Source organism: Eupeodes corollae, chromosome 1 (assembly GCF_945859685.1).
Source record: "Eupeodes corollae chromosome 1, idEupCoro1.1, whole genome shotgun sequence".
In the NCBI taxonomy this organism is placed as follows: domain Eukaryota; kingdom Metazoa; phylum Arthropoda; class Insecta; order Diptera; family Syrphidae; genus Eupeodes; species Eupeodes corollae.
Window position 1 is genome coordinate 117,570,372 of NC_079147.1, and position 22,224 is coordinate 117,592,595.

Consider the following 22,224-nt stretch of genomic DNA (forward strand, 5'->3'; position numbering starts at 1 on the left):
AAAGAAAGGAAGTTAGAAATAAGCAAAAGTAAGTATTAAACCATATTTTTTATAAAATCAATTGTAATCGTCACCCCCGACGGCATTCCTCAAATCTTCGATGTTGTCTATGATGAATGTCTTTTGGTAGGTTGGTGTGCGGACAAAAACTTGTCCATTAAATGTATAAACTTTTTTTCATTCTTAAAGCATAACACTGCAGCTGGTAATTACGTTTAGTAAGACCGTCGTTGATAAAAAAAAAACTTTTAGAGGAATCAATGCCAATATCAAAACGCTCTGGCGGAGCTTTTTTCATTTTTCAAAAGATCATTACTGCTTGAATTAATAACTGTTTTCCTCGAATGTTTACAACATTCAACCTTTGTTTTGGCGTGGACCATGTTCTGTATGTTAGGGGGCTGAATTTGCATACTACCACAAATTTTGTTATGGATGGTATCCAAATTTTCTCCTGCTGAAAGGTATACCAATAACAACAGTGTTACAACACAATTTATCATGATCAAGCTTATCGACGGCGAGTTAAAGTTGTTTGATATATTTGCGAGCTTTTAGAAGTTCTTGTTCCAAACGTAAAGAGTTTTCTTTGATCTTGGTATTTGGTCTTTCTTCCAAGGACTCCTCCCAAACTCTTTTCAATGTGGCTTCACATTTTGTCAGCAATGTTGAATTTCTTGCATCAGAATCTCTCAGAAAAGAATCACTGTCATTTTCTTGTGTTAGAGCGCAGTGTCGCTTATTTGTTTTTGGAAGCATTATTGAATTGCACAAAAAAAAGCAAAATTATTTCAATTAAAATGCAACAAGTTATTACTCTTATTTAGCACAGATTTTAATTGCAGAATTTATCACAATGTGGTTAAGCAAAAATTAGGGCACTTAAACTGTGATTTTGTTGTGCCGAACTGCTCAGCGTTTGTATAGCATCAACGTATAATCATTGAAGTTGGCCATGTAGGCTTTGTCCCAACGCAACACACACAAAAAAATATATATGCATAGGTACATATAGACAAGATTTGACTTTTTTAATCTGGCAATGACAACAGATCAGATTATTTTCTGCTCTATGTTTTTTTTGTAGGTCAGAACATAGCAAACGTAAAGTGAAGCGATTATCAAGGAGCTTAAAAAAAGAAAATAAAATTTAAATTAATTGACGGGTCAAACCAATGACTACGGCAGAAATATGGTTGGAATCAATTAAGGTGTACAGAAGCGTATTCTAGATAAATTTCCTCGACCACTTTTTCTCCCTTAAACTGCACAAACATTCAATTTTCTAGTAAATGATGCAGCGAAATCTTATGAAGGCCAATGATATTTGTCTGCTATCAAGACCTATACAATTTTTTTTCGGAACAAAAACATGCATTTATCAGAAATTTATGATTCCAGAAAGTGTAAAACTTCATAAAAATTAAAGTTTCAAGGCAACTCAACTAGGTAAACACATATACAAATTTAAATTTGTTTGGTCAACGATTATTTGGAATGAGTTTTTAGGAAAAAAATGTTTCAGTTAAAATCCATGGACTTTTTAACATATGATTAGAACATTTACAACCTTTAAATAAACTGCGGTACTAGTTTCAGGCAAACCGTTCTGATATAAAGATATTGCTAGAAACATGAATATGCATGTAGATTTTATTGTGTCTGATTCGATGTACTTACAGTGGGGAGCACGAAGGAGTACATGTTTAACTTCGTGCCCTTATTGCTGCATATGAACATAAATAACAACAGAAATTCAAAATTTTCGTATGTCCTTTATTTCATGTTCAATACTTAAACAAATGGTTTGTAATAAAAAACTGTAAACAATTAGTTCTAGAAAAACAAAACGAAAACTTAAAACAATTTGCATGTGCTCTATTTTGCAGTTTAAAGAATAAAGGTTCTTCTTAGTACTTTGCCCACAGACTTTTATTACGTAGAACACTTTTAACACGTTTTGGCATACTTTCCACTAGATTCTCTATAATTTCTTTTGGAATAATATGGCATTCTTGATGTACTCGCTGCCAAAGCTCTTACAGGTTCGGTGTAGTAGATTTGTATTGACCTAACCGTCTTTTCACTATCGACCACATATTCTCAATGAGATTGAGGTCCGGACTCTGTGCTGGCCACTGCATTAGTTAGAAATGTTGTTGGGTGAGCCATTTCTTCACGATTTTGGACATGTGCTTAGGGTCTCCGTTCTGTTAAAATATTACTTCCTCCTCAATATAAGGGCAGATATTAACAAAATCGGGAAGATGTGTATGCAGAATGTTTTAATAATCTTCTTTTTTCATAATTCCATCTATTTTTTTGTGGAGGACCAATGTGGCACCAAGTGCAGCAATGCTCCAACCACGGGCTTATCAATTGCTATAGATGCATTTTTTGGTGCTTAAAACTTGTCTATTTTTATCTGTGTAATCTGTAATCATGAGGCCTGCGTCCGCATCCGTTAGTATTTTCTTACGGCCTCTGGTTTGTGATTTTGGAACAATAGCTCGCCTTTTTTGGACTCTTATGACTACAGATTGGCTTATATTAAGCTGCTATCATTCTCGTTGAAGAGCCATTCTCCATCATGATCGCTTTAAAATTATTGTGTCTATTTATATATTAATTTTTAATATTTTGTAAGGAGTTCTTACCCCACGCAATAAAACACATCAAAAACTGTCACAAACAAACCAAATCTAACTGTAAATTTCAATGTTTTTGCAGCAAATTACTGAAAAGGTAACAGGTGCAAAGTTGAGTACATTGGAGTTGTTTTTGTTTTATTAGTTTTTTGCTCAGAATTACCTTGTTGTCTGTTTTGTATTATAACCCGGTTTGTTTAGAATTGAAGATAAAACAAATGGCAACAAACATTTTTCCATTTGCTTTGTTTTTTCTATTTTTATAAAGTACCAACTACAAAAAGCACAAACGTGTACTAATTGCTGCTCTCCACTGAGCGTATAGTCACCGTTATTAGTCTGAATCTCAATCAATTGATCCAAAATTTTAAGTTGATTTCTTCTACCGTGTAATCGATGTGACTTTATCTTCTCTTGACAAGCGTTTTGGACAGTATCAATGTCTGAACGAAAACTTTGGGTTTCCTTGCGTTATTTCATAGAATGTGGACTTAAACGAATGAGAGAAACTTGAAGCAATTGTAACAGAATAATTTGACGACGAAATTCAAAAGTCTTTAACAGCTAGGGATCTTTTGTGTGAAAATAATATATTTAATCAAACGTCAAATCTAACTGATCTCAAACCGCTATCAATTTTAAATTATGTAGCTTCAAACAATTTGCTTGAATTGCATCTAAATTTAACAACTGCGTTTAAAATTCTCTTAACGTTTCCGGTAAGTGTTGTTAAGGGAAGCTATGACTAAAGAGCGATTAAAAATCCCAGTTTCGGTACCGACTGTCTAGTTTAAAATTAATTTAAAAAATCATCATATTCGCGACGCAGCTGACAGTAACGGTTTATGTCAACTTCATATACTTTTTTAATACGTTTTGAAAGCTTTATTTTGGTCCGTTTTTAATATTTTTTGGTCTTTGATTTGCACAAAGTAATTTTGAGCCTAATTTCTTACCGGTTTTTGAAAATATATAAATATAATTGATTCAACAACTTCATAAGCTAAACAATTATAAGAAAAGATTAGAACAACATATCTTTGCATTGAATTTCATATTAAATTGATATGAATTAGATTTATTGAAATCAATGAATCAACAAATAGTATATCTATTTCATAATCCTTTTTGACATTATATGGAATCACACACTTCTCATCATCAAGAAAAGTTCCAATGAACTACACATGCCTGAATTAAGATCACCTAGAATACAAGACAGTTAATAATTTAAAAGATTTTCCATTAAAAATTCATTATTATACTATATGCAAATCATAAATTAATGTCGGATTCTTAGGAGATACATATACCTATTACCTACATATAACTATTTACAAAACCAATTTCATTATTTAATGTAGTGCCTTTGCATAAACTTACAAAAACACATACATAATGTACATAGCTGTTCTATTTGATTATCTTAAATTCGAAGTTCAATCAGCTGACTTTAAATTTTGAATGTTCTGCTCCACGCTGAGTTGACGTACGACATCGATCGGGGAGGTAAACAGTGTAAGTATAGAGAAATATAACTACCAAGAGAACCGACTCATGGGGTTTGCTTTCTTTCGACCTACAAGCTGCACTAAGCGGATTTTGCCTATTAGCATAGGCATGTGTTAGTTTTCCCATGCATTTCTTACGGAAACCCCCAGATTCTATGTAGTTATTATGAGCTATAGTCTCAGTTGTGAACAATTAGGGGGAATCAATTTGAGGCCGTTCACAAAAAAATCAAGCCGCGTTGAATTGAAACATGAATGCAACATTTCAAGAAAAATGAATTGTGTAACTCCTTCTCAGTGAAAACACTGCTACAAATATTTGCCTGTTTTTGGCGTACAAATTCTATGATTTGTATGAACAATTTCGCTAAAAGCAGAAAGTATAAGCGCACCATAGTACTGCAAAGCGAACGCGTTGCAGTTTAAGTTGGGCACAGTTTTGACAGATTAACAACGAGTTGAGTATTTTGACAACTCAACGAAAATGTAAACAAATCAAAATTCCTTCCTGGTAATGCAAATGAAAGTAAAAAAAGAAGAAAAATATAGAAGAAGTGGAATCCCCCTAGAAGGAAGCTGCCAACATCAACACATTTATTCTGGAGGGAAAAATCAACAGCCAAATGGAGTATTAGTTCTGTGATTCCAACTTGCATCGTGACAAATTCCTATTCGAAGAACAAATACTACTGGGTTCCATTCGATGTATTGTTGAAGTTCATGATATTGACCTCCCTCACCAACTACGTCAGTGCCATAATGTTTAGCAACGCAAAAAGATAAATATTTAGTTTTTAATTATGTTGAATTGAATATATGCTTGAATAAAAAAAAATATAAAATCTACTTAATATATGTAGTTTAATTGTTTTATTATGTTAGCTAAAAATGCAATACAAAATAAAAAAATCCACTAATTTAATAATTGACCTGAGTAACTGCGACACGACGAACCGTATTATCTAGAGTCCCGAGTGTAAGTGCGATATTCTCGCTGCCACTAAAGGCACAGATTGATTAATAAGTTCAGATATGAAGGTGCACTGCTGAATCGAGTAGGAATTGGCCGAAAGAAAATTCTTCCTCAATATGAGGACAGACCAAGAAGTGGTTATCCACGCGTCGCTCGAACAACTGCGAAAGTAAAAGCTGTGCGTGAGCGAATCAACAGAAATCCTCTTCGTAGCAAAAGATTATGCCAAAGGAGCAGTATATGTATACCCACTGGATCGATAACAAGGCTCATTAGAAAGGATTTCCACATGAATGCCTATATCAACGGAACATCTCCTAACTCATGAACAAAATAAGATTGGAAAGAAGTAAACGATTGATGCAGTGGCAGAGAAATAGGCATCAACACATTTTATTTTCTGATGAAATTATTTGTACGTTAGAAGAAGTTTTTAATAAACAAAATGATATGTTTATGCTAAAGAAGCTAATAAAAGTCTGTCAGGTCTTGTCTATTTTACGTAACTTTTTTAAATACGTTTGTGAATTTGATATTTTCTTTTTGTATGAAATTTGTTTTGTATCAGAGCATATACGACATTATGAAATTTATTTTAAAGAATTTAAACTATACAGGATTGCAGTAACAAAAACATATGTATACCTTTGGCAGATCTAGTGGAGAATGCTTATATAGATTCGGTAAATCTATTGAATCCACATAATAACTGAAATCCTTCGATGAACGTACATGATACTGTTTTATTGCAACGCAACTTTTCGTAAACTATACTAAATTTGGTCCCAAACTATTTAAACTGCGAGATCTTAATGTCAGAACAGGAATCAAATGAACAGTTTATTTACGGATATCACAGCTTATCACTGAAGTGACAATTTCAAAAGATATTGTAAGTGACAGCAACAGCAATATGTTTTGTGCGCTCTTAGAAGACATCGGTGCATTTATACTTAACGGGAGATCTTTGGCGATGAAATTGGCAAGTTTACTTTTGTGTAAACTAGAGGATCATCACAATAATAGACTACTGCTGCCCTTCATACAGTGCATTGTAAAGGATTAAAAGTTTCTCACTTGATAGTACAACTTTTTCGGACCACATGCCGCTAGTTACAGGTCTTAAAGCTTTTGAAGATATGCAAAGTTCCGCAAGTTCATTGTTGCTTCCAAGACTTAAATTGTTTACCAACAGATGCGCTGAATGAATAATACAGAATTGATAAAGTTGCTGTGCAAAAACTCTTGCCTTTTGAGAGCGTGGAAACACTATGCAACTCCTTAAAAGAGTGTATCTATGCAATGCGGTGTGGCAGTATATGAAAACTATAAACTGCGACAAATTAAATGAAGTCCAACGTTCAGCTTGCCTATGTATAAATGGATCGCTTCGCACGACGCCATCTGTGGCACTGGAACTGTACTCTATACTCTTGATATATTTATGCCGCGAGCTCTGCTATTTGCCTCAAAGTTTCGTCGCAGTGGATTAACAACAACATTGGCCACTCCGTAATTCTAAGGTAGGTATATAAAATCAATTCCAAAGCACACAGACTATAGCATCCCACAACTTCAATTCCACAGAAACTTCCAGATTTCTATACCATCCAGATCTTTCTGGGAGGATAGGGCATTCCTGGAAGACGAGTCAATGCATTTCTATACAGATGGTTTAAAAACAAAAGAAGGCGACAGTGGAGTTGTGTACTCTGAATGACTGAAATTAGGTCTCCCACTTGTTTTCTAAAAACTCTTTAACAGTCCATAACTGTCGATCATCTCTAATGGAGATGGTACAATAGTTTAATATTCACCCTTGCTGGGTGCCGGGCCATATAGACATTCCAGGTAACTGTAAGACAGATAAACTCGCCAGGAAAGGTACAATTCTACCACGTTTAGCAAATGCTGGTACACCAATCGGTACTTGTAGACTATTGCTAATGCAGGATCCTATGAAGAAGGCAAACACCAGGTGGAACAACATCACCACGTGTCAGCTCACAAAAAACATCTGGCCAGCACTAGATTTTAAGCGATCAAAGGTGCTTGCTATCTCTAAGCAGATCGCATATAAGCTCCATAATAGGTGTCATAACCGGACACTGTCTAATAAGAAAGCACGCCACACGGCTAGGCGTATTCCTAAATGACTTTTGCAGAAGCTGTATGGACGAGGAAGAGGAGGAAACAGTTCTTCACCTTCTCTGTACATGCCCAGCTCGAAAACACAAGAATTACCAAGGATAATTCTTCTTTAACGATTTAAATCATAATTAGCCTCTCACGTTACGTAAGGGACTCAAATTGGTTTCATTGAGCTTAGGAGGAAGCCTCAAGATTCATGTTATATCAGAATGGGCCATTAAACTTGTCTTAGTGTGTCCTATTCTATCATGGACACCCACTTTAACCTAACCTATACCAAGATACAGTTGCCGCCGTCTGGGATGGAAGCAGTACCTCTAATTTCTTTGGAACGAGCAAAGGCGTTAAAATAGGATGCGTTCTGAACGCTCTGCATTTTGTCTTGTTCTTAAATAATTTCTATTCTGAACTACCTTTCGGAATAATTGTGGAAGGAATCGGTATAAATGTTCTTTAGTAAGCTGATGATATTGTAATTTTGGCTAAAAGCCCAGCCTCACTTTAAACAATCATTAACAAGTTCAGCAGCTATTGCGATAAAGGGAACCTTGAAGTTAATCCAGAGAAACTTGAAATTGTTATTTTTAGGAATGGAGGCTGGAGCATTAAGTAAAAAATGGAATTCCAAAGGTGTAAAAATAAAAATAACAAACCAATATAAATATTTTGGCGTCGTCGTAAGTTAGTGAATTATTCAGCAAAGTTTAAATTCCATGATTCAGCCACTAGATCAAGTATGGGGCTACAAAGAGTACATACAATGTGAAAAGCTTCAAAGGTTTTTCGTCAAAAGATGCTTCAACCCACCAGATAATACACCAAACTAAATTGTAAACATCGAAACCGGTCTTCCAAAAGCGTTTCTTACTACCCTTGAAATACATTTGAAATATTTGCGAAAAGTTTTAATTCTACCCAGCTCTAGATTACCACGCATGTCAATGTGTAATCTTGATGAAACACCTACCATACTTCGTCAGCATCTGTCCTATTTTCAATTCTTACCGTAGATTATTTCTAGGAGCTGTAACAATTAATCGCACCGAGTTTTTTCAAATATTGAAAGGCAAAAATGTTATTTTAATCTATACAAATTCTAAAAATATTTTCTTAAATATCAAAATTTGATTGTAAATGAATATAATATTTACTTAAATTCAAGCTAATTAAAAATATAAATAGTAAAACTTTAACCTGACAGATAACTTTAATCTTGTTTTTAAAACCACTTTTTTAAGAAAATAAAATGTATTTATCTATCTGCAATAATTAGTTTTTATTTAATTTTTGGAGAAATTATGTAGATACTTAAATGCACCTATAACCTTTTCTGCGTGAAATGTTCCAAAAACCCTCTTAACTATTGTAACTTAGTTCTTAAATATGGCATATTTAACTAACAGTGTTCTAAAATAATCTTTTAATAGGTTCCCAATTTAGAGTGAAATGATATCGAAATGTAGATAATCAAGTGAATTTGTTTTCAGCGTTCCAACATTGGATCGATTTCATAACTTTGAATACTTTTTGAAATCACTTTAAGTGAAATTAAGCTAGCTGACATACATACATCACATCAGTCAATAAATTATTTTGTTCATTGTATCACTTCCAAACACAGGTTGAAAACTCTGGTAATCAAAGTCAAGTTTTTAAAGAATACTTTTGGTACTGAGAAGACATTTGGTATATTGAAGAGGGCCAGATTTAGGGGTCCAAAGGCCTCGGGGCAGTAAAGAAGCGGAGGACCTTCGCCCCAAATTATTTTTTTTTTAATAAAGTAAACAATTTTTTAACATAAGTTTTTCAACAAATAATTTATTGTGAAACCAAGTAGATTCCTTTAACACATATAAATATAAACGGACAAAAAAATTATCTAAAATTAAATGTTAGGGTTAACGAACGGAACCCTTCGCTGAAAAATCTTTGATGATTTCTTTGAAATCCAATTCTTGGAGTAAAGCTTCGATAGACGGTTTTGTCCCATAGTGGTTCGAAGTCTATTTTTTATAATTTTCATTTTTGAAAATGAGCGCTTCCTGGGAATGTAGCTCTGAAATTTTGATTTTCGAGAATTTGGTAGTAAAATAGTTCCGGCGATTGATTTGTTTCATAGTCCTTTTCCTTTTTACGTTGATTCAGGAATCCAAATCTCGAACGTACAGCTTCATTGGCATGCAATCTTTCAGTAAGAAAAACGGATGGCTGATCAATCTCTGGAATGAAGGTGGATACTTTGTATTTTTCCTTGGGTGACAGATTTACGTCTTGTGTTTTCCCGTAATCGAGCGGATTCAACCTCACATTTATAGTTCTGGTGCGTGTGCATGATTGTACGTATTAATCAGTATGGGATATATTTTTTGGCTGCTTCCTCGTATTTATCAAAATCATTTCGTTTGGATTATGATTCTAGTGCACGCATTGCCGATTCAAGACTCATTTTCGGGTTGAATCGCTCCAAGATATCGTTCTAAAATGGTGCAAACAAAGATGTTTCGAGGCCACTCATCTTCTGAAGAAGGTGCGTTGCTTCATTCATCACGATGTGTTTTTGCTCTTTATTGGAAGATATGCTGGTTAGAGATTCTTCGATTTCCAAATAGCCGTTGACTTAGGCTTTCGTAGCTTCAGTCGACAAGACCAACGAATGTCGCTGAGCTTTATCAATACTAAAAACTGCCCGCTTTTCTTCTTCAATAATTTCTCAATTCGGTGGCGCTCTATACTGGTTGTGAAAAACGTGTAAAATTCTGCATGAAGTCAAAGAATCAAACAGCCGATGGAAAAATTAACAACTATTAAATAATAATTGATTTTTCCAAGAATTGAAGAACACCGATTCTTCATATACAGCAATTAATTTATGTATATGTTAATATATTTATAAAAGTACCACCCCACTAAGCCATTAAGCAATTGGGGTACTCCCTCAAGTTGCATAGTGAATTGGAAGTGCTTCTTATCAGGGCCATTTGAGATTTTGATATTTCACTGATTGTCTGTTTGGAGTGAACAAATATAGATCAATGATTTCTGTTATTTCAAATTAATATAACTAATAATCATGTATGTCCAATACAAAGTACTGTAGGCTGTTGGTAAAAATAAAAGAGCAAACAAAAAAATACATATCAAAGGAAAAGATGTGTACTAGTGTTTATTAGATAGAATTTCGAGCAAGCATTTTCCGGAGTCTCTATTGTGGGGGCCCCACGTTTGTGGAGGCCCCGGGGCTTTCGCCCTGGTTTCCCTTCCCTAAATTCGGCCCTGATATTGAACATCTATTTAAATGTTCTATTCTTTTTTTTAAAAAAAGTTAGAAAGTGCAACTTCTCACCATTCAAGTGCATTCTATTAAAAAACTAACAGTTTATTTCCTTTAAGTCAAAATATTACTGTTTTTCAACAATTTCTTCATGTCAGATTAAAATCACACCAACTTAATCTGGTCTAATTCAATCACTTGAAAATTGCAAATATCGAAATATAGAACACGGGAATTCACTTCCTTTTAAATTCCAAAAAAAATTAAATCGATATTGATAAAAGTGAATTTTTTAATTATATGTACCTACAATATTTTGAATCGATTTTAATTTCATTTTGAGTGATAGAGAAATGTAGAACCTAGTTGTTATAGTTTTCACTTTAAATATGTAAATGTTAAATTAAGATACACATTATGTTATATTTTGTCAGCTTACAGAACATTTTAAGCAATTTGAAAACAAATTATGCAGCCTTCGGCCTCGGAAATTTCGTGCTTTCGAAAAGCCAATGCCACGGAATAAAGCTTGCACCCAAAATTTCTATATGTTTTTACCTCCTAGGTGATTTGGTTTGACCCCTTTTGACTTATGTGTAAGGAATATTGACGGGCCGATGTTATGGCAATAATTTGGAAACGCTTTAAGTACTTAAGGCCAAAAACATCCAAACAATTCGTGAGATACACCTGAAACCATCAACAAGGTCGTAGAGAATTTGAATTCTATAATTAATGGGAATTTATTCTCTTTCTATAACGCTGTAATGTACATACATACATAATATATAGAATACTTTTCTTTTTAAATATTGCATTGCGTTTAGAATTAAAATGCCTGGGTCACAAGAACTAGATTAAGTATCCAAAGGGTCTGTTTAAAAATATTTTCTGTATTTTGAGACTTAAATATGTACCTGCAAAAAAAGTTAGTTCTTTGAAAATTTGAAATCTCAAAAAGTTTATTTGAAAATCGTTAATTTTTTCTATTTAAAATGTTTAAATTTGAGTTAAAAATAATTTTAATATACAGATACTTAGAGCTTATTAATATACGCTTTATTTAATTTTGTATAGTCCGTTAAATACTAACGTTAACAATTCCTAATAAATAAATAAATAAATTTGCAACAGTCCGTTTGAGTACTAGAGCCTAGTGACTGACAACTCTCAACCATTCATGTGTGGGAGTACTGTTGTCAGGGATGGAACGGACCTACAGTTTATAGCCGAATCCGAACGGCTAATTTGATAATCTAATCTAATTTATACTTTTTATATTTTCATTTGGTGAATAAATACAAGAGTGAAAATTATTATAGATTTCAATAATTAATTAATTAAGGGGGCTATGTACACCATAGCCTGATCTGCTAAAATTAGTATTCAATGGTTTATGAAGTCTTATACTTGAAGGACTAAAACTAAAGTTTAAACTACCAAGAACTGATGGTGATACAATTTGTCCGTTTTTTATTCCGACAATAAAATAAAAGGAAGGAGGAAGACGGAAGATTTATGAGCGGTTATGTATGAATATCATGGAACCAATGAAGGGATCGTAGACAAAAACGCAAAAATCTTTTCTGAATGGCTTCGAGTCTTGTGACGTGTACGGGTGTAGTAATTTGACCATACTGTACAAGCATATTCCAGGGACCTGGACTGGTCTCCCAAATCAAACAAAAAGTAATTTTAAAACATATGGATCAAGGAAATCTATTTGCTTTTTTAACTATTAAGTTAATACGAGTATGTTCATTATTACTTAAAGGACAAGAATTAAACATGTGGTTTTACATTTGCCAACACTTAAAACAAGAAGACAATTATTTTTGTATTTATTTATTTATATCTTTATTAACACGTAAATAAATTACAATGCTAATATTAAGCGAGCTTTAGCTACCATGACTACCAGCTCGGATAAATACTACAATAAGGATAATATACATTACATTATACAATACGGAAATAAAAGTTAGGTAGTTTAAATTAAATAATTAATTTTCAAATAAAATTTTCTAAATTTAGTTTGCATATTATCTTGTTAGTATGGTTGATGTTCTCTTCTGATGGGTTTTTAAGTAGATTAGTTAAGGATGAGTCGGGAACTACTGTTCTGGCTACTTCTTTAATCTTAGAACAATCATAGACGAGGTGTTGCAGAGATGACAGTTTGCAGGCTCAGTTCTTGTCATGAGATGACCGTGGGTAGTATAAGTGTGGCCCAATCGCAGCCGAAGATATATTTTTATCTTTTTCCATGAGCCCAACGCCCAACGGATCATTTTTCCTACACAATAAAAATGATCCGTTGGGCGTTTGGTTCAATATTACAATAATGATGTACATATTGCATCCAATCGTCATGAAGTTTCTCGTTCCAATATTTATTAATTTCTTTTCGCGTGTCTTTGCTGTTTGGAAAGTTAAACGTATATAGTGGTTCACTTGTTGCAGATTTAGCAGCTTGATCTGCTGATTCGTTGCCTTTTATTCCAACGTGTCCTAGAATCCACACATAAGTTTACTTTTTTCCTTGCTGCCAATGAGTTTGTTGCGAATAATCTCCGGCAAGAGGGTTCTATTGTCAACATTACGCACTGCTTCTATTATAGAGAGACTGTCAGAGCAGATAATTGTTTTTTCGATCCCGAAATTTCGATTGCTTTTAGAACAGCCAAAGCTTCGGCTGAGAAAACAGAAGCAGAATGTCGAAGGAGTCCTTTTGAGATTATAGTACCGTCCTGGGTGGAAACAGCAAATGCTGTGCCAAGATCATTTTTAGATCCATCAGTGAAGATGAAATTGAAATTGTGTTGTTTTTTTGTATCTATAATTTCAAAGAAGATCTGTTGATACTGCTCGTTTGAAGTTGTCAATTTTGGTAAGCAGGTGAGTTGTGTATCTACTCGTAGGCAGTCTTTTGGCAGGGTCCAGGGTGGTTTGGCGGCAGGTCGAATGATATTTTTCAAAATTGGGATATTCATTTGTTTTAAATATTGTATGATATTGTAAAGTGTCGACGGGGTCTTAGGAATTCTTTTACGGTTTAAGCATTGCCTAGCATCAATCGACACAAGACAACTATCGGATGTAGCTAATCTTTGAACGAGAAGGGATGTAAGGTATTGAACTCTTTGCTCTATTGAAGGAAGACCAGCTTCAGTTAACATGTTTTTAATGGGCGTAGTTCTGAATGCTTTAAGACTCAGCCGAATAGCATTATGGAACTGGGGTTTAATTATATTCAGTGAAGACTTTGAACATTTTTCATAAATACTCATTCCATAATCGATTTTGGCAAGTATGGTTGATCTGATGATGCTTATTAGTGAGTTAATGTGAACTAAACTGTTTTTACATGATAAATACTTTATAATGTTAAGTCTGGTAGCCAAGCTTTTTTTTTAAATACAAACAGTGCTCCTTAAAATTAAATTTACAATCAAATGTTATACCAAGCAAACAGAGTTTATTTACATTTACTATAGAATTAAAATTTGAACATAAAACGATATATTTTGAACAACTAGTTTTTCTACAGATGTGTAGTATTTTACTTTTTTCGAATGAAATTCTTGAACCGGAATTTGAACACCAGGTTGAGATATCTGCAAGAATGTTTGAAAATGTAGAAGCAGTAGTTGTGAGATCTTTGCATTTGGTAAATAGCGTTAGATCATCTGCATATAAAGAGTGTTCCAAGTTCTTATATCTTTTTATAATTTCGCTCAGATCGTCAAAGGCTATTATGAAAAGAATAACTGAGAGAGGAGATCCTTGTGGTATTCCGTTCTCAAGGTTTTTGACAGATGAATATATATGACCTAATTTGATTCGAAATTGTCGGTTACTTAAAAATGATTTTATCAGATTATAAATTTTTGGCCCTATTTTCCATTGAGTAAGTTTTTTAAGAATAATATGGATTCCAATTCTGTCAAAGGCTTTTTCAAAGTCTATTGACAGAAATGAAACATGGTTTTTAGTCGATAAAGCGGATGAGACATAGTAATCAATGTGCAGTAAGGCATCAATTATTGTAGAATGTTTTTGCTTAAATGGCACTTGATTTGGACTATGAATTTTTTTTATCTAGGAACCAAAATAACCTCTTTGATATGATTTTTTCAAATACTTTTCCAGAGCATGGAAGTAAGGATATTGGACGATAGCCCGATATTTCAGTGGTCCTCTTATTGGACTTTGGGATTGGTATGACACTGGCTGTTTTCCATACTTGTGGTATGATTGCATTGTTAAGGATTTCATTATAAAGATATAGAAACCTTTGTTTTAAATCCATTGGTGCATTCTTAAGCATTGTGTAGGAAATCCTGTCAAAACCAGGGGTTTTTCCTTTTGCGGAACGAAGACAGCTTTCTAGTTCTATTAAATTTAAGGAAGTTCAATGTGTTTTGCTGTTGAATCAGTTTCATAGATTGGTGCGAAGTTGTTAGATTTTTCAATCACTAGGTAAATTAAAAAAAAAATATATAACCAAAGAAAAATAGAGGAAAAATTAAAAGCGATGAGAATTCACTATAAAGAAAGCAGGTAATCGTACACCGCCAAAAAAATATGAATATAACAATCACACAGAAGGGATAACTGACCGGCTTGAAGGTTAGTCGGTGACGAGACGATTATTATTGCACCATTCCCTGAATAATATTAGGTCTTCTTGCAAGAGAAGACAGTCAGATGTAGAGTTAATTTATTTTTAAATTTTAATGTCATCAGCATATATTAGGACATATTCTATTTATATATAAAATAAATAGAATATGACCAAGGTGACTACCCTGGAGGACACCAAAATTCACAACAAATGAACTTGAACACTCATTACAAAATTTAACACTATAACGTCTATCTTGCAAATATGAGGAGATCCAGTTTATGAAACAGTCGTTAAAACCTTGGTGTGATAGTTTTAAAAGTAATGTTTTATGACACAATTTTCCAAAAGAAATCAGTAATGATACAATCTACTTGTTCACGTTTTTCAAAAACATCTAAACGAAAGGACGTAAAGTGAAACAGATTAGTAGCAGTTGAACGCTTTTTAACAAAACTATGCTGGTTATCAAAGATAAATGAGCTACAGCGAAAAGTAAGGACGATACATACGATTGACTCAAATAGTTTAGATGTCACAGATAGTTTAGCAATAGGTCGGCAGTTCATTATTTCGTTTTTACGATCTTTTTTGTGAAGTGGTATTAGGAAGGAGCTCTTTCAAATAAAAGGAAACAGCGAGTTACTTAAAAACTTGCTGAAAAGAACACATAACGGGTGTGCTAAGTACGCAGAACATGTTTTCTTCTTACAAATAACGAATTTCCAAAAATTATCAAGATTATTTTTAAGGTTTAATTCAATTTTCCGAATTTATAGTCATCATATAGGATGTTAGAGTAGTCCTAGTAAGTCAAAAGTTGTTTTATTATTATAAACGTCCTATAATTATTATCAGTTCCTGTTTGATTATACATTATATCAGCTTTGTTCCTTTTGTTTTTTAAGTTTTAGATTTCACTTTCGTAAAAAAATGATGTCCCGAATTTAAAAGAAGTTTGATTTTTTTGTAAGTACAAAATAAAAACAATGACATATTTGATCATCGATTATTATTAAGAGCATGTGCAGAAAACAAATTATATATAATCGACCCAATGATTTGGGCTGTTTGATAGACAGACAGACGGGCGGAATCAGGGGACCCACTTTTTTCGACTTCTCTACCAACGTTATATTATGTTTTATTACAATCTCGAATTTATGAATGCATTTCCATATATGTATGTAGGTACCTATGTAGTTCTATGCGTCGCAAGTAAAAATTGTATCTGCCCCACTTTTTGTTTGAAATATATATACAACAAATCCCATTCCATTAGTACCTACCTACTCCTTTAGTGGAATTAGTAAAGCTAAGTATTTGCTCTAGTTTACTTTGATTTGGTCTATAAGACTCTTAAATTTTCCAATACAATGTATAACCTATACCTACGTTATTATTGTACACATTTAATATCTATAGATTTAAACAAAAATACCCGTAAATGCATAAACTAGTTGAGTTTTATGTTAATTTTAATACACAGGTATGTTAATAAAAATGTATTAAAATGCAATATACGTACCTACATACAGGTACCCAAGCAAACAAATAAATCCCAACACTTGTATAAACTTCGATATTCTTAGCGATCTATAAATTTCTAAATATATTTCATGATTCAGTGACATAATATTTAGTTATCTAAATAATTAGTCCGTTTTGAAGAGAATTTGAATATACTCCCTTTAAGACATTCATTGATGTATCTACTGGTATCCATGGAAACACCATCAGAAAATACGATTGGAATAATAATAGAAACACACTTTCAATTTACATGCGCACAATAACGACGCAATAATTTCAACACGCCTCTTGTGCTGGCCAACGAATCCCGAAAAAGGGGTGGGCTTTGTTCTTGATTCCAATGAATGGAACTTTATTTTGAATTCTGCTATTTGAAGTATATTTAAAAAGGGCGGCATCTATTTTTCCAGAAAACAGTTAATTAAATAGCCAATCAGAAGCTAACAAAGGGAGTTTTTATAAGATCTGCCTTCTTAAAATTATTATTTTGAAGTTATTTTTAATCGGTATGTTTGCAGCAATGATGAATTAATATTCTAAGTACCTATTTAGAATTTTTATAGTATTTATCATAAGATCATGATTTTTTAAAATTTGTTATCTATTTTATGGAATAAAAACATTCGAAAGTTTTGAATTCTGTAATAGAATAAACTAAAAAATACTTTAGAAAAGCGCTTTTTTATCAGTACTCGTTTCGTATACCTATCATAAATAAGTTAATAGGTATGACTAACTAATTTCAATAAATTCAAATAATCAACATTTCTCTGTGAAATTTTACAAAACTCAAATTGAAAAAAGAAATACCTATGTATCTACTAAAATTTAACCTTTATCCCCCATGACTGGATTTGGAAATGAAAAGTTCCAATGTGTCAGAAAGTTTAAGGCGTTTAATTGTTGAAACTATGGGAAATCATAATTCCCGGAATATAAGCTAATTAAGTCTTTCTTATACTTACAAAAAGTTCGTAACTTATTTAAATGACAAGTGAAAGCACACCCGGTCAGACTACTACCACATATGTTTGGATTGATTATAATTATTTATTACAAATAATTATAGGTATACAGATGCATATTAACCATAAGCAAGTGTCCTTAGAAATATTATTTGTTAACAAATAATGAGACAAACTGACAAGGTTTTAAGGAATAGAGGCGAAAAGAAAGAAATCTTGAAATTATTTACTGAACAATCAAAAAATCTTTTCCCATTTACATGCTATAGGTTAGGAATAAGTGTATAAATTGTTTATCAGGACATCGGTCAACTGAGCAAAAATAAACGATAAATGAAATCAGAATTAATTATATGTGCTTCACGCAAAAGCATTACTAAAGTATGACAAAACCTTCATACCTACCTTTATACGTAGAAGGATTATCTATCCTCATCTGTTATTTAATAATGACCACATTTTATTAAAGACATTAATTATGGAATAGCAATTTACGCTTCGGTTGAAGAGCCTTAACCTGGACCTTAGGTGCTAAATATTGCAAGATAAGAGTTCATTTTTGAATTCAATTACCCGAATCTGTTATTTACAAAAATCTGGTATATAATGAAGGACCATGACATTTAAGGATTCAAAAAATTGGTTTTGCCTAAATATATCCTATTCATATTGCAAGGGGGATCTGCAGAGCAAATATACTCACATATAGTAATTCATTGATTTTGGTGCCAAACAAAATGTTTTTTAATTGACTTTCGAAAAAAATAGGGTTGCCTTCCAAAAATCTGGCATATGCTAGGGTTGCCTGCATATAAAGCTTTAAGTCTTTGGTAAGAATGGTTTAAATAAAAGGCAATTCAATTATCTATCTAACATCATAGGGTTGCTTTCCGAAAATTGGCACAACTTATTTTAATATTTTGGTAAGCATGGAAATTCGATCCCATTTGTTATTCAGTCGGTTTTTGTATAATATAAAAATGCATTAACATCCAGCTGATAGCATATGGCTAACCAATTAAAGGTTAGCCAACCCAAGGTTGCCTTTATTTGAGATGTAAGATCTTTGGCAAGGGTCAATTACATACATACATTTTTTAATCTATTTGTTTTCGGGGTTATATTCTCCTTTCCAACTCGCCTCGTAAATGATACAAATGCTTTAAATGAAATAACTTTTAAAACAAATGAGTTGTATTACAGTATTACTACTTACTATTATTATTGACTATTATCATGTTTTTGATGATACATTTATGAAAAATGATATTAATCAAAAAACAAGCGTGGTTATAACAAACGTTAACAAAATAAAAACAAAAATTAAAAAAAAAAAAACAAATGTTTGGTGTGGTTTGAAGAATTATGTAAGTCATAAGTTTTAATAATTAATCCTATAAAAAGTGTTGCAAGGAAAGATATACAGAAACTGTCATTGAGTGATCCAACAAAAACAAATAAAAACTAATTAAAGTTGATTTGCGACTCAATTATCTGAAGAACAAAGAAAGATGTTGACTTCAAAGCTGTTATCTAAATTTTGTTAATACTTTGTTACATTGAAGGACAGTGTTTCTTACAAAAAACAAAGTTCTACCAGAAATGTTTATAATATTGATTTAACTTCTCTAATATGTCTTTACAGCAAATAGCTAAAACTTGAATACAGAAATGGGATCAATTTTCTATACTTAATATTAAAAATGCAGGCAACTTTTTATTTCAACTATACAACACGACTAAATAACACTTGAGATCAATTTTCTACGCTTAACACCAGCCAAACTAAATTTTAAATAAAGGTTCAGACCATCAGAACTATTGAGATTATAAAATATAATATGACGTTCAAATTCATTTTTTTCAAATACCATTACAAATGTTTTTAAAAATAAATTTTTTATTTTTAGACGAATAAAATCTGCTTCCGAATTTGTTCAAAGAAAAAACAAATCTGGATACCTGTTTAAGACCCCATCGACTTCGAGAAACGAGAAGGCCTTTATAGCTTCAACAGGAAGTACATCTGGTGATCTTTGCGGCATTTCAGAAAAACTAATTGCTATTACATAAAGGCAACATTATGATGGATCCAAGTGTCACGTTCTGCAGAATGGAAGGTTGTCAGAGGATTTTGAAATCCATAGCCGAGTAAGACAGAGCTGTATTCTGTCGCCAATATTGTTTTTGTTGGTGATAATGATAAGTGATGTACTGCGCTCAGTTTTGTCAGGTAGCGGAGGGATCCAATAGACTTTGACATTGGATTACAAGGATAATTTTTGCTTACTCTCTTATAGGATCATGGATATCCATCAAATGCCAACGAGTGTGGAGAGAGAAGCAGAAGTCGTGGGGCTGAAAACTAACTCCGGCAAAACAAAAATTATGAGCTTCGGAACGAGACCATCCTCTTAAGTAAATATTTGTTCGCAACCGGTGAAAAGAGTGGAGAAGTTTCAATACCTTATATTCTTGGACGTATCGTCTCCGTCGAAGGCGGAACCTAACAAGATGCCATCTGCCGCATCCGCGAAGCAAAAGCGGCGTTCGGTAAGCTGTTGAAAATTTGGAGGAATAACTTTATTAGTTTAAGAACAAAGCTACGACTGTTTCGCTCAAATGTCGAATCTGTGCTTCTTTATGGGTCCAGCACCTGAAAGGTTAATTCAGCCACTACAAGAAAGCTACAAACCTTCGTGAATAGATTACTTCGTATTCGTAACGTCCTGGGGATCTTCTGGCCAACCCAACTAACCAATAAGGTTCTTCATAGAGGGACATGTCAGAAACCTATAGACTCTATTATACTAAGGCGTAAGTGGCAATGGATTGGACATAAGCTTCGAAAAGGTACCGACGAAGCAATGCAGTGGACTCTGCTCACAAAATTCGGAAGAAGAGCTGGGCGACCGAGAAGAGCAGGACAGTCGAGAAGGAATCAGCATCACTATGCAAGAGTTCCTTTAGCGGTAGAATATTAAGATTCTTGAATAAATCAAAACTTGGGGTTCTACGATTTACCCTAGCAATAATTCTGATAGCTTGTTTTTGCTTAATAAGTAAAGGCTCAATTTTGTTAAAATGCGTACCGCCCCAACAAGAAAGTCCATATTGAAGTTTAGATTTAAATAAACCATTATAGACCAATTTTAGAATAGGTAGACAACAATATAGACTAAGGTGGTAGATTTGCCTAACAACTTTGTTTAGATACATTTTTAAGTTAGAAGTGTGGTTTTTCCAACTCATCTGTAAATCTATCAGAATACCTAGGTATTTGAAACTTTCAACTCTCTCAATTATAAAACAACCGTCCGAGCATAGCAGATTTTCATTATAGGAAGGTGTGGAATCATGCAGGAATCATTATTTAGCCGATATCGAAGACAGAAAGGTGAATGATAACTTATTGAAATATCTTCACAAATATTACCCCTTATGTTAAAAATCATAAATTTTGTTTTGTCACTTATAATAAGTCGATGAATATAGAACCATTTACGCAGAATCTCGAGGTCAAAATTTACATCAATAAATAATTGGAAATAATTTTTCGAAGAATATGACAAAGCAGTATCATCAGCAAAAGCTGTGATACTGCCTTTAAAAGGTTGAACAAAAAGCGAATTCACAAAGATTAAAAAAAGGATAGGGCCCAGGACAGATCCTTGAGGAACACCCATATTAATAAACTTCTCTGAGCTAAGAATATCCCGAATTTTTACCCTCTGTTTTCTATTCATTAAATACGATTTTTACCAATCATACATGGTACCTCTAAACCCGGCTCTATAGGTACAATTTATCAAGTAACAAAACATGATCCACCGTATCAAAAGCCTTAGTTATATCTATGAACAGAGATGAAGGTATGTCAGAATTGTTCAAGCTGCTATAAATTTCACCACATAATTTTAAAACGGCATCCTCCGTAGATCTTCCAGTCGTAAAGCCGTATTGGTGGTCACTAAAAAAGTTTGTTTTTTTTCAAAAAAGATAGCATTCTGAACTTCATCCCTTTTTCAAAAATTTTAGAAAAAACTGATATAAGAGGGATATGGGACGGTAATTATTTAGGCTTGAAGTGACACCTTTTTTATGAAGTGGTACTAAGGCTTTTTTTAGGGCATCAGGAAAAACTCCTTTTTGCAAGCTGAAATTAAACATGAAGCTTAAAATATCAGAGACGTAAAATTAAATTTTTTTCAGAGTTATACTGGAAATCAAATCATCAGAAGAAAAGTTTGAATTACTAAATGACATTATGATTTTATGTATTTCCTCCGAACAAAAATTTACAAAGAAAAAACTTCTTGGTTGAGAAATATCATCAATGATAGTGTTATTACAACACCACACATTTTCGAAAGTTGGAAAATTTGATGAATTCTCACTTATGCTTGAGAAAAAATCATTAAATAGGTTACCAACTTTTTCAGGATCTGTCTCAGTAGAGTTTTCAGTTTCTATTATGATATTCGTCTCGGTTTTATTTCTGTTAAGAATACCATTTACTATTTCGTATTCTTTTTTAGAGTTACC

At 33.0% G+C, this 22,224-nt stretch overlaps 1 protein-coding gene across 1 annotated transcript in view; it reads right to left on the reverse strand.

Annotated features, from left to right (window-relative positions):
* Positions 1-22,224, reverse strand: part of LOC129943091 (probable cyclin-dependent serine/threonine-protein kinase DDB_G0292550) — a 56,409-nt gene that overhangs the window by 4,442 nt on the left and 29,743 nt on the right.